The sequence below is a fragment of the Schistocerca serialis genome, chromosome 3 (assembly GCF_023864345.2).
Source record: "Schistocerca serialis cubense isolate TAMUIC-IGC-003099 chromosome 3, iqSchSeri2.2, whole genome shotgun sequence".
Lineage (NCBI taxonomy): Eukaryota > Metazoa > Arthropoda > Insecta > Orthoptera > Acrididae > Schistocerca > Schistocerca serialis.
In genome coordinates this window covers 703,457,487-703,473,921 of record NC_064640.1, presented here as the reverse complement: position 1 = coordinate 703,473,921, position 16,435 = coordinate 703,457,487, and the positions used below count along the sequence as shown (strand labels likewise).

The 16,435-nt window shown below is 44.2% G+C and overlaps 1 pseudogene; it reads right to left on the bottom strand.

The window, feature by feature from the left end:
• Positions 1 to 15,763: 15,763 nt before the first annotated feature.
• On the bottom strand, positions 15,764 to 15,881 carry LOC126471757 (5S ribosomal RNA; annotated as a pseudogene).
• Between the last annotated feature and the right edge of the window lie 554 nt (positions 15,882 to 16,435).

The window sequence follows — 16,435 nt, the reverse complement described above, 5'->3', positions numbered from 1 at the left end:
AGATACCCACCAGAGATACACAACAGGACGAAAAATCTAACGTTCAAAACACTATCCACGAAAATTTAGGCTTCAAAAATGCACAAATTTCTTCAAGATCGATTTGCACATAGGGCATGCTGTCAAGCTGACAAAAATGGTACAAAAACCGATCTGTAAAAATGGATTTTCACTGGCAATGTAACTTAGAGGCGTGCAATCGAAACAGATTAAACAAAATATACGTTTAATTTTTTGGCCTGAAATAAATAAATGATTATAAATTTTGTGTCATACCTTACAGCAATAAACTTAACGCACAGAAGATGGCACACAGGTGTCGAAACAGGTGTGGGTGAATAAAAAGGAACAGTGTTTCGCATAAGGCGGATTTCAAAAAACACAAATGGCCATTTCTTCTGTTTCATCTTAAGGGGAATGTTAGGTTTAGATGATGCGCTAGCTGGCGACTAGAACGAGCAAGGGCCCCGTCATACCGGAATACACCCATCCATGCAGGCGGAGTAACCTCTTACAACAATGCTGAAAGGTCGTTTTCAAGAAAGACTGGATAAGGGGCCCCCTAAGGTGATGCGGTAATACAACATGACCAGTCGACTGATTGTCTATCGTGCCACACCATATACATACAGAGAAGCGTTCCTGAAGATATGTCTCCACACAGCCATGTCGCGTTTCGTCACCCCACCGATGTGAGTTACAAGTGTTAATGATTCCGCCACGTGTGAATGTGGCTTCATCAACAAACAGTGTTCACGGGATTACTCAACAGCTTACCGTTAACTAAAACCAATTGTCTACCTTCATCTCCTTCTCAAAGATGTTAAATCCGCTGTAAATGTTAGAAAAGAGGTCTTGAATACGTCAGTCCACCAATTTCTTGAATGTGGAGCACCAATACGTGTAGAAATTCTGAGCATGCGTGTTGAAAAAAGGACTTCAATCTACCAACTCAATAACGTCTTCAACTTCGTCGCACGTTCAGATGAAATAAGACTGCCGCGCACTGCACCTTTCTAAGGCAGTTTAGTGAAAACATGAGTAAACATTACTGGAACTTGGACCCTACATTTAAATCGTCTACTGTATTCTCTACAAGCAGAAGCAGTGTTTCCATTACAAAACCTGTTCACAAATACTAATCAGAATTTGTAAATACGTTGTAAGGTGGCTATAATTTCGCACCTTACAAGCACTCATCCACATACTTTGCCGTGAACTACAACCACAATTAGGTATCATTTGATAAGTTGTACATCGTATATATGAATATTTAAAGGAGACTGACATTGTCACGTACGCCTTGTAAATAATTGTTAACGCTTATTGCATGAAAGGTGACGGATTTTCTTTATTATCAGAAGAGCGTAATGAATGATTGCCTACACTAGTAAAGGTTGGAACGCCAGTGGAGATGGAATGGCAGGCAGAACTCAAGCTCTGGGTGGAAGGCCCGCACAGGTGTTGGTCCCGCTTAAAAGCAGGAAGTAGCTAGATGGACGTCGTGGCACCTGAGCTCTACATCTACATGATTACTCTGCAATTCGCATTTAAGTGCTTGTCAGAGGGTTCGTCGAACCACAATCATACTATCTCTCTACCATTCCACTCCCGAACAGCGCGCGGGAAAAACGAACACCTAAACCTTTCTGTTCGAGCTCTGATTTGTCTTATTTTATTTTGATGATCATCCTACCTATGTACGTTGGGCTCAACAAAATATTTTCGCATTCGGAAGAGAAAGTTGGTGACTGAAATTTCGTAAATAGATCTCGCCGCGACGAAAAACGTCTTTGCTGTAATGACTTACATCCCAATTCGCGTATCATATCTGCCACACTCTCTCCCCGACTACGTGATAATACAAAACGAGCTGCCCTTTTTTGCACCCTTTCGATGTCCTCCGTCAATCCCACCTGGTAAGGATCCCACACCGCGCAGCAATATTCTAACAGAGGACGAACGAGTGTAGTGTAAGCTGTCTCTTTAGTGGACTTGTTGCATCTTCTAAGTGTCCTGCAATTGAAACGCAACCTTTGGCTCGCCTTCCCCACAATATTATCTATGTGGTCTTTCCAACTGAAGTTGTTCGTAATTTTAACACCCAGGTACTTAGTTGAATTGACAGCCTTGAGAATTGTACTATTTATCGAGTAATCGAATTCCAACGGATTTCTTTTGGAACTCATGTGGATCACCTCACACTTTTCGTTATTTAGCGTCAACTGCCACCTGCCACACCATACAGCAATCTTTTCCAAATCGCTTTGCAACTGATATTGGTCTTCGGATGACCTTACTAGACGGTAAATTACAACATCATCTGCGAACAACCTAAGAGAACTGCTCAGATTGTCACCCCGGTCATTTATATAGATCAGGAACAGCAGAGGTCCCAGGACGCTTCCCTGGGGAACACCTGATATCACTTCAGTTTTACTCGATGATTTGCCGTCTATTACTACGAACTGCGACCTTCCTGACAGGAAATCACGAATCCAGTCGCACAAGTGAGACGATACCCCCATAGGCCCGCAGCTTGATTAGAAGTCGCTTGTGAGGAACGGTGTCAAAAGCTTTCCGGAAATCTAGAAATACGGAATCAACTTGAGATCTCCTGTCGATAGCGGCCATTACTTCGTGCGAATAAAGAGCTAGCTGCGTTGCACAAGAACGATGTTTTCTGAAACTATGCTGATTACGTATCAATAGATCGTTCCCTTCGAGGTGATTCATAATGTTTGAATACAGTATATGCTCCAAAACCCTACTGCAAACCGACGTCAATGATATAGGTCTTTAGTTAGGTGGATTACTCCTACTACCCTTCTTAAACACTGGTGCGACCTGCGCAATTTTCCAATCTGTAGGTACAGATCTATCGGTGAGCGAGCGGCTGTATATGAGTGCTAAGTAGGGAGCTATTGTATCAGCGTAATCTGAAAGGAACCTAATCGGTATACAATCTGGACCTGAAGAATTGCCCGTATCAAGCGATTTGAGTTGCTTCGCAATCCCTAAGGTATCTACTTCTAAGAAACTCATGCTAGCAGCTGTTCGTGTTTCAAATTCTAGAATATTCCATTCATCTTCCCTGGTGAAGGAATTTCGGAAAACTGAGTTCAATAGCTCCGCTTTAGCGGCACAGTCGTCGGTAACAGTACCATCGGCACTGCGCAGCGAAGGTGTTGACTGCGTCTTGCCGCTTGTGTACTTTACATACGACCAGAATTTCTTCGGATTTTCTACCAAATTTCGAGACAATGTTTCGTTCTGGAACCTATTAAAGGCATCTCGCATTGAAGTCCGTGCCAAATTTCGCGCGTCTGTAAATTTTAGCCAATCTTCGGGATTTCGCGTTCTTCTGAACTTCGCATGCTTTTTCCGTTGCCTCTGCAACAGAGTTCGGACCTGTTTTGTGTACCACGGGGGATCTGTTCCATCTCTTACCTATTTATGAGGTATGAATCTCTCAATTGCTGTTGCTACTATATCTTTGAATTTGAGCCACATCTCGTCTACATTTGCATAGTCAGTTCGGAAGAAATGGAGATTGTCTCTTAGGAAGGCTTCTACTGACACTGTATCCGCTTTTTTAAATAAAATTATTTTGCGTTTGTTTCTGGTGGATTTGGAAGAAACAGTATTGAGCCTAGCTACAACGACCTTGTGATCACTAATCCCTGTATCAGTCATGATGCTCTCTATCAGCTCTGGATTGTTTGTGGCTAAGAGATCAAGTGTGTTTTCGCAACCATTTACAATTCGCGTGGGTTCGTGGACTAACTGCTCGAAATAATTTTCGGAGAAAGCATTTAGGACAATCTCGGAAGATGTTTTCTGCCTACCACCGGTTTTGAACAAGTATTTTTGCCAACATATCGAGGGAAGGTTGAAGTCCCCACCAACTATAACCGTATGAGTGGGGTATTTATTTGTTACGAGACTCAAACTTTCTCTGAACTGTCCCGCAACTATATCATCGGAGTCCGGGGGTCGGTAGAAGGAGCCAATTATTAACTTAGTTCGGCTGTTAAGTATAACCTCCACCCATACCAATTCGCACGGAGTATCTTCTTCGACTTCACTACAAGATAAACCACTACTGACAGACACAAACACTCCACCACCAATTCTGCCTACTCTGGAACACAATAGGGCGACGGCTGGCCGCTATTGTAGCAGGACCGGAGATATAGCTGAGAACTCTGCAAATCTTGGATGCGGGTGAGAGGAACGAAGAACGACACCTCGTAAACCACGCAGGCTGGGTTATTTCCAAGGATTTTTACTCAGAAGCATACCATTGTACGACTATAGATCGTTCCTCGCAAACTTTCCGCACTGGACGACAAAAGACTAAAATATGGTTGGTTGGCGTTCGGAAGAATCTGTAGAGAGGGAGAATATTCCGTGGTTTCGGGAATATGATTCGTTTTCGGAATTACGAGGGTGGGGAGCCGTGCCTTGCTGGGAAGCCAGCGATGGAGAGACGAGGTCTTCCGTTGTGAGCGCTCGTGTGCCGACAATCGCTCGGTATCAGCTTTGTTGGTACAGACGGACTTGCTGTCTTTGCTCTGAGGAGAGTTTATAGTTAGAACGGTTAGGCACTATACTGTTGCGAACCTATACGATTCTGGACTTCAACTCTGGGTTGGAAGTCGTCGTTGAGTACGCAGCGTTCAGTAATTGAGAGCACTTCTTCAGCCTATACTTATGTTGAAACGTTATCTGAACACCGTCCTTGTGGCTGGGAGTTCGCGTTTCTCGTCTGTAGAACACAGACAGGAGAAGACATTATTAACGTATATTAGTCAGAGGACCGCCTTCTGCCGTCCTAGTGTTTGAAAGCGTTTATTTGTGTCTGGAGTTCTTCCGTCGTCGCAGACGAGTACAAGAACCATCACTTCGACGCACCAGACGCAGTAAATACACCGATATCGCAAATTGCTTCGCCTTATTAGGGCTATAAAGCTAAACAGCTATGATCACGTTAGTTTATTTCCACTGAGGTTCCACACCACCGTAGATCATCTTTGAAAGTAGTGTCTTCTAGTGTTTGGTACGTAGATGATGTCAGTCATTTCGCGTTAGTGATATTAGACTGCGCAGTCATAATAAGGGGCAGTGTTGGGCAGTTGATTAATAATTTTAGTTAGGAAGTATAGACAACTGTACTTAAAGGGTTCATTTTAATCTACAATAAATATACAGGGTGATTCAAAAAGAACACCACAACTTTAGGAATTTAAAACTCTGCAACGACAAAAGGCAGAGCTAAGCACTATCTGTCGGCGAATTAAGGGAACTATAAAGTTTCATTTAGTTGTACATTTGTTCGCTTGAGGCGCTGTTGACTAGGCGTCAGCGTCAGTTGATGCTAAGATGGCGACCGCTCAACAGAAAGCTTTTGTGTTATTGAGTACGGCAGAAGTGAATCGACGACAGTTGTTCAGCGTGCATATGGTGTTTCGGCCACACCTCTCCCAGCCACCATTGATGATTTGAAACGAGAAATAACAGCAGCTATCCAAACTGTTACGTCTGATATGCTACAGAGATTGTGGAACGAGTTGGAGTATCGGGTTGATATTGCTCGAGTGTCTGGAGGGGGCCATATTGAACATCTCTGAACATGTTTTTGAGTGAAAAAAAACCTTTTCAAATACTCTTTGTAATGATGTATAACAGAAGGTTATATTATGTTTCTTTCATTAAATACACACTTTTAAAGTTGTGGTATTCTTTTTGAATCACCCTGTATATTGAACAACAACGTTTATCATTTAGTAGTATTAGTTGCCTTCATCATTCATTTATGTTTAGATTGTAATTTATATGTTACAAAGAGCATTAAGAAATCCTAAGATCTGTTTCAGGGGGTAGTCAGACAGGGCCAAATCATAATTTTAGCGTTTATTATTTTCTGTTGCGCTCATTCAGTTTTACACCCGTCTGGAGTAGCATCTTGGAACGTGATGTATGCTCAAACGCTATAGTAGAACTGGTCAACAAATCACAGCCACAGATGAAAAACTCAATTATGTGAACTCAAGCACAACTTCACAACTTGAACTTCAAAAACAAAAATGACAATCTATATATGTCTGAAACTTAAAAATATTTCGTTTTCAACAGTAGGTTGGCCACACCAATATCAAACTAACACAGAATTACCAACCATAGATGCGGTACAGCTGAGGGTGTAGATGCCGCTTTTTGGCAGATCCCACAACCAATTAGGTGAATGCCAGACTAGGAACCCATTCCCGCCTCAGAAACACAACGCTCAAAAATATGAATAACGAAAATACCCTGAATAAAGTTGACACGAACGTTCTGGTCCTTGCAATACAGGGTAACGACAGAAGTAATAAAAATGTGTTTCATTCTAAATCTGTATCCATTAACATACTCCGCAACCCACCATACGATGCAAGGCGGAGGGTCCTTTAAATCACTGCTAGTCATTTCCTTTTGTATTCCATTCGCAAATGGAGTGAGGGAAAAAACTGTTTATTACCGTACGAGCTCTGATTTCACTTATCTTATCTTCGCAGTCCTTGATCGATATGTATTTTGGCGGCAGTAGTATCGTTCTGCAGGCTGTCAAATATGCAGGTTCTCGAAAGTTTCACAACGGTGTTTCGCTTCCTCCCTCGAGGGATTCCCACTAGGTCACGAAGCATTCCCTCAATACTCACGTGCCGATTGAGCTTATCGGTAATACATTTAGCAGCAAGCCTTTGGACTGATTCGATGTCTTTCTTTCATCCGACCTGGTAGGGGTCCCGAACACTGAGTCAGTACTCAATAATGGATCGTACAATTGTTCTGTAAGCTGTCTCGTCTAAAGATGAGCTACGCTTTCCTAGAATCCTCCCAAGAAGCCGAAGTCGCCCATTCACCATCCATACAACCGACCTTACGTGTTGTTTCCATTTCATGTCGCTTTACAACGTTAAGATATTTACTCATAAACATTAACTTGCATTTTTTCCACATTTAAAGCAAACTGTCATCCACCATCCCAATAGAAATTCTCTCCCAGCGATCCTATATCCATCTACAGTCACTCAACGACGATATTTTTCCCGTAGACTACAGCTTCATCAGCAAAAACATTAGCATGTTGGTGCCCACCCTATCCGTCATATATTTTATGTTTATTGTGTATTGAACCGAGGACCCAGAAACGATGGAGAGGCTTCGTCCCACCGTAGCCCTCAGTGGTTCACAACCCCACAACAGGCCATAGCAATCCACCCACCCCACCACCGCCCCACACCGAAACCAGGGTTGTTGTGCGGTTCGGTTCCCAGTGAACACCCCCCCCCCCCCTTCCACCCGGGAACGTCTCATACCAGACAAGTGTAACCCCAAATATTTGCGTGGTAGAGTAATTATGGTGTACGGGTACGTGGAGACAGTGTTTGCGCAGCAATCGCCGACATAGTGTAACTAAGGCGGAATAACGGGAACCAGGACGCATTCGCCGAGGCAGATAGAAAACCGTCTTAAAAAACATCCACAGACTGGCCGGCACACCGGACCTCGACAGACATTAATCTGCAGATATTTTATGTAGATAGACAACAAGAGCTGTCATATCGCACTTCCTTGGGGCACTTGCCGGGTAAAGGATTGATGAGTGCAGTGTGGGCCGGTGTGGCCGAGCGGTTCTAGGCGATTCAGTCTGGAACCGCGCGACCGCTACGGTCACAGGTTCGAATCCTGCCTCGGGCATGGATGTGTGTCATGTTCTTAGGTTAGTTAGGTTTAAGTAGTTCTAAGTTCTAGGGGACTGATGACGTCAGATGTTAAGTCCCATAGTGCTCAGAGCCATTTGAACCATTTGATGAGTGCAGTAATCTGTATGGGAAGACAAATGAAAAAACAAAAATCCCGTGACAAAATAGTGTTTCGCGATATATTTGCCCACGATGGTGTCAAGTTCGACCAAAACACAGCAACAGCTACTTCCACACACTTTGCGAAGTGGCGTACATGTTATGTCACTGGATGTGCAGGATTGTAGTCCCTGTAGAACCATCTTAATTCACATTGTCCTTGGTTCCCCGAACTCGCTTCACTCAATTTTAAATGACAATTTTGCATTCTCTTCCTAAACGAGCTTGTGCTCTGTCCATAGTGACATAGTCGTCGAATGCAGGTTAAACCCTAATCCTCCTCCTTTATTTCTATCTGGGCAACATTATCAGAAAATTTATGGAATTGTGAGACATACTGCATCTGAACTCGAACGAATGAAAAATCTCAAAGGAATCGGTGGCGCTTGTGCTGAATGTTCACAGTTAATTAGTCGGTACGCTGCATTTCGTAAGCTGGAGCTGTCAATCAACGACTTGTCAGTTAGCATGCCGATGCGGTCTCCGCGCGGCTTACCACAACTGTCCAAATGCACTCCTAGCTGGCAGCGCTTTTCTGCCTCTGATACTCGCTAGACAAACCTCTAAAACACACGCGCTTCGCACACGGTCACAGTAACACGTACTGAGAGAATAATCTGCTGAAATGACTGATTTAATCAAGGATACTGGTTGATATCGTCACTTTTTAGCAAAATAGTGGGAATGCATATGTCTTTCATCATGCCCTTGAATTAGTTACATTCATGCTCACTTTCACAAACGTGTGGTAGCGACCACGGATACAGAGACAGAAAGACAAGTACATGTAAATTGAAAGTATAGGGGTGGAGAAAGGAAACGAAAGGTGAGGGATCACTGCTGTCAGCTACACTGGGTCATTACATGGAATCGGCGGTGACGAGTGAAAATGTGTACCGGACAGGGATTCGAACCCGTGATGTCTTGCTTACTAGGAGGATGCGGTAACCACTGCGCCATCCGGGACACAGTGTTATCGCAGCTGCACAGACTGTCTCAGCTCGCCTCACGGCCGATCTACACTCCCATCGTTCGCCACCTATCCGTGACCCCCGTCCATTTCCCCCAAATTCACTCTTCCGTGATTCGGACGTATTTCTGCATCCGCACTGAAGAAGATGGATTCATTGCCCAGATAGGCCTATAAAATTACATGAATGTGTTGCGTGTCCGAAAGAACAGACACCACAGTCAAGATAACTCTGTAAGTTTACAACCTCAGGGGGTGACCTTCCGACTGGTAGAGCAACAGTCAGAATTGCAAGACACTTGCACGACATATCACGGTGACGCAAAACTTATACTGATGTTTGGATGTTATTGTTTTAGATTATACTGTCTTACATCAAAAGCTGGCCACGTCCAGTGATTTTGGGATGGCCTTGTGTAGACCCTTCGTAGTGCAGGTGTTTGAACACAACTCACACTACAGGGGGTGGCTGGTAGTCTGCAGTCAAACTGAATCTGTTCGTAAACGAGCCCCCCTCCCCCCGCCCACCCCCCTCCAGCTGCTTTCTTTGGACCCTGCAACTTCACAGCACAGTCGGTTGATAGACTTCCAGGTCGTTCACGTCTCGATGTGGCTTAGAGGAAGTGCTTCTGCGGGTGTTGTCCTATCACTGAGATACGCAGTTCTTCCTTTCCACTGGTGCCGCATTGTCTGTTGTGGCGTAATACTGATGCATTGTGTTGTACACATGCAGATTTTCTTACATTGAGGGACACGATAGAAGTCTGTACGTGGCTTTCCCTGATAACGTATTGTGCCGGCGAATTCTCTCACACCAGGATAATCAGATAAAACTTACAAGAATGGCTCTGAAAGTAGTAATCAGTTAGTACTTACGCTTCTTTGAGGCATATCATGAGAAAAAAAGGGAATTTTGATGCCTCATCAGCAATGAAATGCAAGTATAAACGGCTTGTTCACTATGTTGCAGTAGGATGGTAAAAAGAAAATTAGTACCGTTGTAGGAACAAGCCCAACATTCTATTCAAATTGTTTAGAAAACCACGAACTGAAAAGCTGGATGGTGGAATATGAATTCGAATTTCGAACATTCAGAATACACCGCCCAGTCACATTAATGTGGTCATAGCCGGTGTGGTGTCACAAGGCTTAGGCCTGTCCCACCCCTCATTAAATCGACCAAGACTTATACGAATAATTGTAAGAACAGTTATTATTATTATGTTCTTTAAGTTTGTTTTTGGGTTTTCAGAAATACTATGGGAAGAAAGTTTATTTACGTTGCAGATAACGTGGAAGACGTTGCCCAACGATCACCACGAAAGTTCGACGTAGCGGCAAGTGGGCAAGGAATAAAACGAATGCTGCAAACTTCCTAGGTTGTTGTTGGACAACGTCAAAGGAAGAGATGTTCTGCTTTCTCTTTGTAAACAGATCGATCGAGTCTTGAAAGGTTCATGTAAAACGTATAGGCGGGTGACGCATTAGGTGGGACCCGATGCCTGTAATACTTCCACAGTTATTAAAAAGTTGTTAAACGGCAAAACCAATAGTTCATCATTTATATAGATAAAAAGCAGTAAAGATGTAGGAAAGGAAGAGTTGCGGCGTCAGAACGAAAAGTGATACATCGCTCAGCAACGAAGAAGGGCGTAAACAGCGGGCGTTACGTAGTGAAAACAAATCAACTGATAAAATAGTAAGTCTGTAATTAAGCATAAAGCCACGTAACACCGCACCGGCTTCAACGTGCGACGGCAGGTGACAGCATTAGCAGTGGAGGGTAAATAAACCTAATCGGGGGACGCGGAAAACAGTGCAGTCTTTGTCGCATTAAAGAAACGGAGCAATTTATCTGACGTCCAAAAGCGCGTGATCATTGGCTTTCCGTCCAGGGGTGGAAGCATATCTGAAATGGTAAAGTTTCTAAACTGTTCGCGTGGCGCTATGGTTAAAATATACCAAGCATCGAAAAGGGCGCTATCCAAAACCGGAGCCGAGCCAACTGTAGTGCACCACGGCCCATAGATAAGGGGGCCGAAGAATGGCTGCGTAGATGTGTACGGCGGAATAGACGTGCAACTGTTGAGCAGTTGACCACACACATGAACTAAGGGGCTACCAACAGTCTCTCCTCAAAGACCATTCAGCGAACGTTGCTGCGTATGGGCCTCCGCAGCAGGCGCCTGGATCATGCACCCATGGTGAACGCTGTTCATCGGCGACGAAGGCTGGGATTTGCACGCCAGTACCGCAACTGGACGACCAATGAGTGAATCACGTTTTATGCTCCTTCGGACGGAAAGCAAACTCTACAACAATCGTCAGAAAGGTCCAGGCCGTTGTGGAAGGCGCAATGGATCAACAGAAGTATGCATCTATCCCTGGAGGCCATGTCCACCAATGCATGCAGTTTGTTCTTCGCCGGCACGATGGCATCTACCAGCAGGACAATGCAACGAGTCACACAGCTCGCAGAGTACCTGCATGGTTCAAAGAGCACTAGGATGAGTCTACCAAACTTCCCTGGCCGATAAACTCCCAGGAAATACCATAATTTGTAATCTGTGGGACCACCTCGATCGGGCCGGTCGCGCCATGCATCCTCAACAGAGGGTATCTTCCACTTCAGTGACACTCTTCCACCAAGTCTTGCGGCGGTTCGCGCTGCAAAAGTCAGTTACCTAGGCTTTTTAACAGGCGGTGGCAATAATTTAACTCGACAGTGTATTAGTCATTTCTCTTAAACACGACTTAAACTTCGCTCTTAGAGAAGAGAACGGCTTTATAATGGAAAGACTGAAGGAACAAGGTATTTATAAATCAGCTATTAACCATACAGCTGCTGTGATGTTTAAACAATCGGAGTGTTGCATGCTTGTGTTAGTTTATAACATGTCAATTTTGTAAATGGATTCATCAAATTTAGAAGTTCGGCAATGCATCACTGAAAGTTATTTCTGTTTTTTTGCTGTCATTCTGACTACAGTGAAAACAACTTTAAATAAGAAGGCATGAAAGTGAAATGAAGTGTCCGTCTACACAAAATAAATATATTTTACTGAGAGAGATGCTGGGATATAAACTACCACAGTTTTGGGGGGGGGGGGGGGGTGAGGGGAAGGGGGGGACGTGTGTAAAGTATACTGTATAATTCAGCAGCGTTGAGATATGACGATGAAGCAGTTTTGTAGCGCAATCTCTGGCTGTACGATAAAAACAGCTTCAGAATCACTTTTTAGTGCTACCGAGCCATATTCTTTACACAGGCTCGGAAAAAAGATTATTGCAATTTAAGTGACCCTTCATATATTTAATACAGAGAATATACCCTGTAAATAGCAATGTATTTAATTTTCATCCCTGTACCTCACATCCAGCGCTATGTTACCGTGGATGTCTATATTGTGTTCTCGCTACGCCAGTTATCGGATACTTACGAAGAATTTGTTATCTCTTAGAATCCTGTTTTGTCAGTTACGTGTATCTTGAGCATTTGAACCTGTCACTAGATCAGTATTACCGAAGCGTCAGTGCAATAAATAATGGTAGCAAACTACTGGTACGAATTATCTACAGAAGAATGGGACACATGATAGAAGACGATCTGGGGGACGATCATTTTAGCGTCTGGAGAAATGCAGGAATACGCGAAGTAAGATGGGCCTTACAACATATTTTACAAGCTACATTCTAGAAAAACCTACATTAACAGCACTTGTAATCTGAAAGAGAGATTTTTAAAAATATTGACTGGACTACAATATCTGGAATTCTGACAATAACACGGATAACATATAGTGAGCGAAAAACTTGTACAGAAATCGGACTGCAGTACAAGAGTCGTAGAACATGAAAGGGAGGCAGTGACTGAGAAGGTAATGAGACGCGGCGCTAATAGCATAGCCCCCACGTTATTTTATCTTTACATAGAGTCAGTAGTAAAAAAGACAGAAGACAACTCTGGAAAACAATTGAAGTTCAATGAGAAGAAATAAAAACAGTAAGTTTGTAGATGGTATAGTACTTCTGTCACATGCAGGAAAGAACTGAGAAGATCATTTGAACGGAATGGATGGCGTCTTAAACAAGTTATAAGAGCACCATAAGAAAGTAAAATAAGGATAATGAAGAGTACTCGAATTAAATCAGGACAAGCTGAAGTGCTTAAATTGAGAAAAGAGACACAAAGGTAGAGGATGGGTTTTACAGTTTGGACAATAATAATGACGATTACGTCAGACGTAAAGTCGATACAAAAATAAGACTGAAAATGGAAAGAAAAGCTTTCCTGAATAAGGAAAATATGTGAGACTCGAATATAAATTTAGGTATTACACATTATTTTTCTCTTTTTTAGAGTGTTTGGAGTGTATTATTACGCGAAAGTGAATCGTGAGAGCGAAACTTTACAGAGAAAGGAAAAGAAGGTTTTGGAATGTAATGCCACAGAAAAGTGTTGAGGATTAGATGGGTATACCGAGTTAAAAGTGTAAAGGTTAGTGAATCGAGCTGTCTAGGAAGGGCTTTGTAGCGCAACTTAACAAACGCATCGACACGGTTGAGAAGAAAAATCCTGAGGCACCAAGCATCAGCTAATTTGGTAATGGAGGGAAGTGCGGATGGTAAGATTTGTAGAGGGAGATTAATGGACCTGGCTATAGTAAGCATCTTCAAGTGGGTGTATGTTGCACTAAGTACATAGAGATAGGGAGGCCTGTACACGGTAGGCTAGCGTGGATAGCTACATCAAATCAGTCTTCCGACTGAAGACCGCAACAACAACACATCCTAATACCAAATTAAAAGAAAAATATAAGAAAAAGACACTATCCCCTGTGCCTCCAGAAGCTGCAAGGGACTTGGTGGCTTTCAAGAGTAATAACGACGTTACAACTGTGGTAAGTTAGCAGATTTGAAGACAGGACGTAGCTGGAAGAGTGTAGGGTGTTTGAGCCCGGCAGACTGGCCTTTGGCGCGGAGGATCCGCTATTGATTCCGGGGGCGACCGCGGCCACGGCCAGCCATCCTAGTTCCTGTTGCGTATTTTCCCCAGCCTCCCAGTCGTATCCTGTTGCCGGATCACACGCCCCGCCGATGAAGACTCAGACAGGCAGCAACTTGCAGGATGTTGCTTCTCGGTTACCTGTTCTATTACCGCTGCAAATGCGAGGTCACAAACAGATGGCGAGCAGGAAGCGTGTCTCGTCCGTATGAGCGTGCGCAAGTAATGCAGGAACCTTGGGTCAAGTTTCTTTCGAAACTGAAATAAGGTACGTTATCTTCTATGTCGTTCTTTGCTATCATATTCGTTCGAATACTTTATTCCTGTTGACTTCCGAGAAGATTATGGTCCTTGATGCCGAATGCCTCAAAACGCAATAACACAACGTCTTCCTCTTAAGGGTAGAGGGTATCATATTTCGTTTAGTAACCCTTCTAGTACTGTGAGTTGTCTTGGTATTTTTAATATTTCTCATCCGAAAAATGGATAATATTAAAGGAAGATTTGGTAATAATGCCCCACTGATGACGATGTCACTGAAGACAGAGCACATCCTCGGATTGGAAAAGCTCCTTCTGTTGGTTCCGTCGGGCCATTCAGTACCGAACGGCCGCCGAGTCATCCTCTACCACCGGCGTAATATGAATCCGGCACGGAGGGGCATGGAGTAAGCACACCGGTCTCCCGGCCATTCTCAGCTTCCCAAGTCTTGGAGCCACTACTTCTCACTCAAGTAGCTATTCAATTGGCATTACTAGGCTGAGTGTGTCCCGGTGCAGTGCTCCCACCAAGGAAAGTGTCCCTGGCAGTACCGAGAATGAAACCCTTGTCCTCCGCGTAGCAGTCAGGGGCGCTGACCACTGAGCAACAGAAACAGACCTGACTGGACTCGGATTGTACGGAAATGGGCCGTGTGCCCCCTAAGGAACCACACGGGAACTCGCTGCAAACGATTTTGTGGAAACTACGTAAAACTTTAACCTGGATGGCTAGATAAGAAATTAAATGCGAGTGTAGTGTGTTGATTACGGAAACGCTTTTCTCGGTGTACAAACTAGGCGATGTCTATCGGGTGCCGTCTCATCCTCTGCCAACAATGTCATTTCTCATTTTGATGTGGTGTGGAGGGCTATGGGGATCAGCACACGTTCTCCCAGCTGCCGTCAACTTTTCAAACTTTGGAACCGCTACTTCCCATTCTGACAGCCCCTCAATGGACAGCGCAAGCCTGAGTAACACCCCGTTTCAGTCCTTCCATCAGGAAAAATTACTAACTGTATCAGGATTTGAGCCCGGAACTTCAGCATGGCAGCAGACGTGCTAGTCGCTCAGCTACATAGGCGAAAGCTTTTTTTATTAGTAGATATTTAAATCGCAGTAATATAAATAAACGATCAAAATCGAGCGAGGTATTGCAGTGGTCAGTACACTGGAGTCGCTATCGGGAGGACAGCGGTTGAAACTCGCGTCTGGCCATCCCGATTTAAGTTTTCCATGATTTCTCTATACCGTTTTAGGCGAATCCCACGATGGTTCCTTTGAAATGGCATGACCAACTTCCTTCCCCATCCTCCCCTAACCCGATTGGACCGATGACCTCGCTGTTTGGTCCCCTCCCCAAAATCAACCAACCAAACGAGCAATACGGAGCTTCAAAATTACTCGCCGCTTGTGAAGCCCTCCAGCACTGTTATAAGAGAACACGGAATTATGCACTCCGTCTCCAGGCCACAAGTTGCCCATCAGGACCATCCGACCGCCGTGTCATTCTCAGCTGAGGATGCGGATAGGAGGGGTGTGTGGTCAGCACCAGAGCCGCTACTATTCGGTCGAGTAGCTACTCAATTGGCATCATGAGGCTGAGTGCACCCAGAAAAATGGCAACAGCGCATGTCGACCCGGATGGTCACCCATCCAAGTGCCGGCCACGCCCGACAGCGCTTAACTTCGGTGATCTAACGGGAACCGGGTTATCCACTGCGGCAAGACCGTTGCCACGGAATTATGAAATGAAATGAAATGAAATGTCATGTGGCTAGGGCCTCCCGTCGAGTAGACCAGTCGCCTGGCATTATCGTTCATGTAAACTGTGTGAAATTCATGTTTCTCCACACTACCACAATGCATGCATGTATAGAGCAATCTTAATATAGATGAAATGTTCTTAGGAAAAGACATGTCCATAGAGAAAGCTATAACCAGAAATGGTACAAACGCCAAAACAGGTAGCCGGCCGAAGTGGCCGTGCGGTTAAAGGCGCTGCAGTCTGGAACCGCAAGACCGCTACGGTCGCAGGTTCGAATCCTGCCTCGGGCATGGATGTTTGTGATGTCCTTAGGTTAGTTAGGTTTAACTAGTTCTAAGTTCTAGGGGACTAATGACCACAGCAGTTGAGTCCCATAGTGCTCAGAGCCATTTGAACCAAAACAGGTAAATGTGGCTAACGGTGCATTTAAAGAAAACAGTCATTGTGACATTAAGGGCGAGGAGTCCGCAGAATATTTGATTGAGTGATGTGTAGCTGGCAAGTTTCCGTGATGTGGCTGGGCA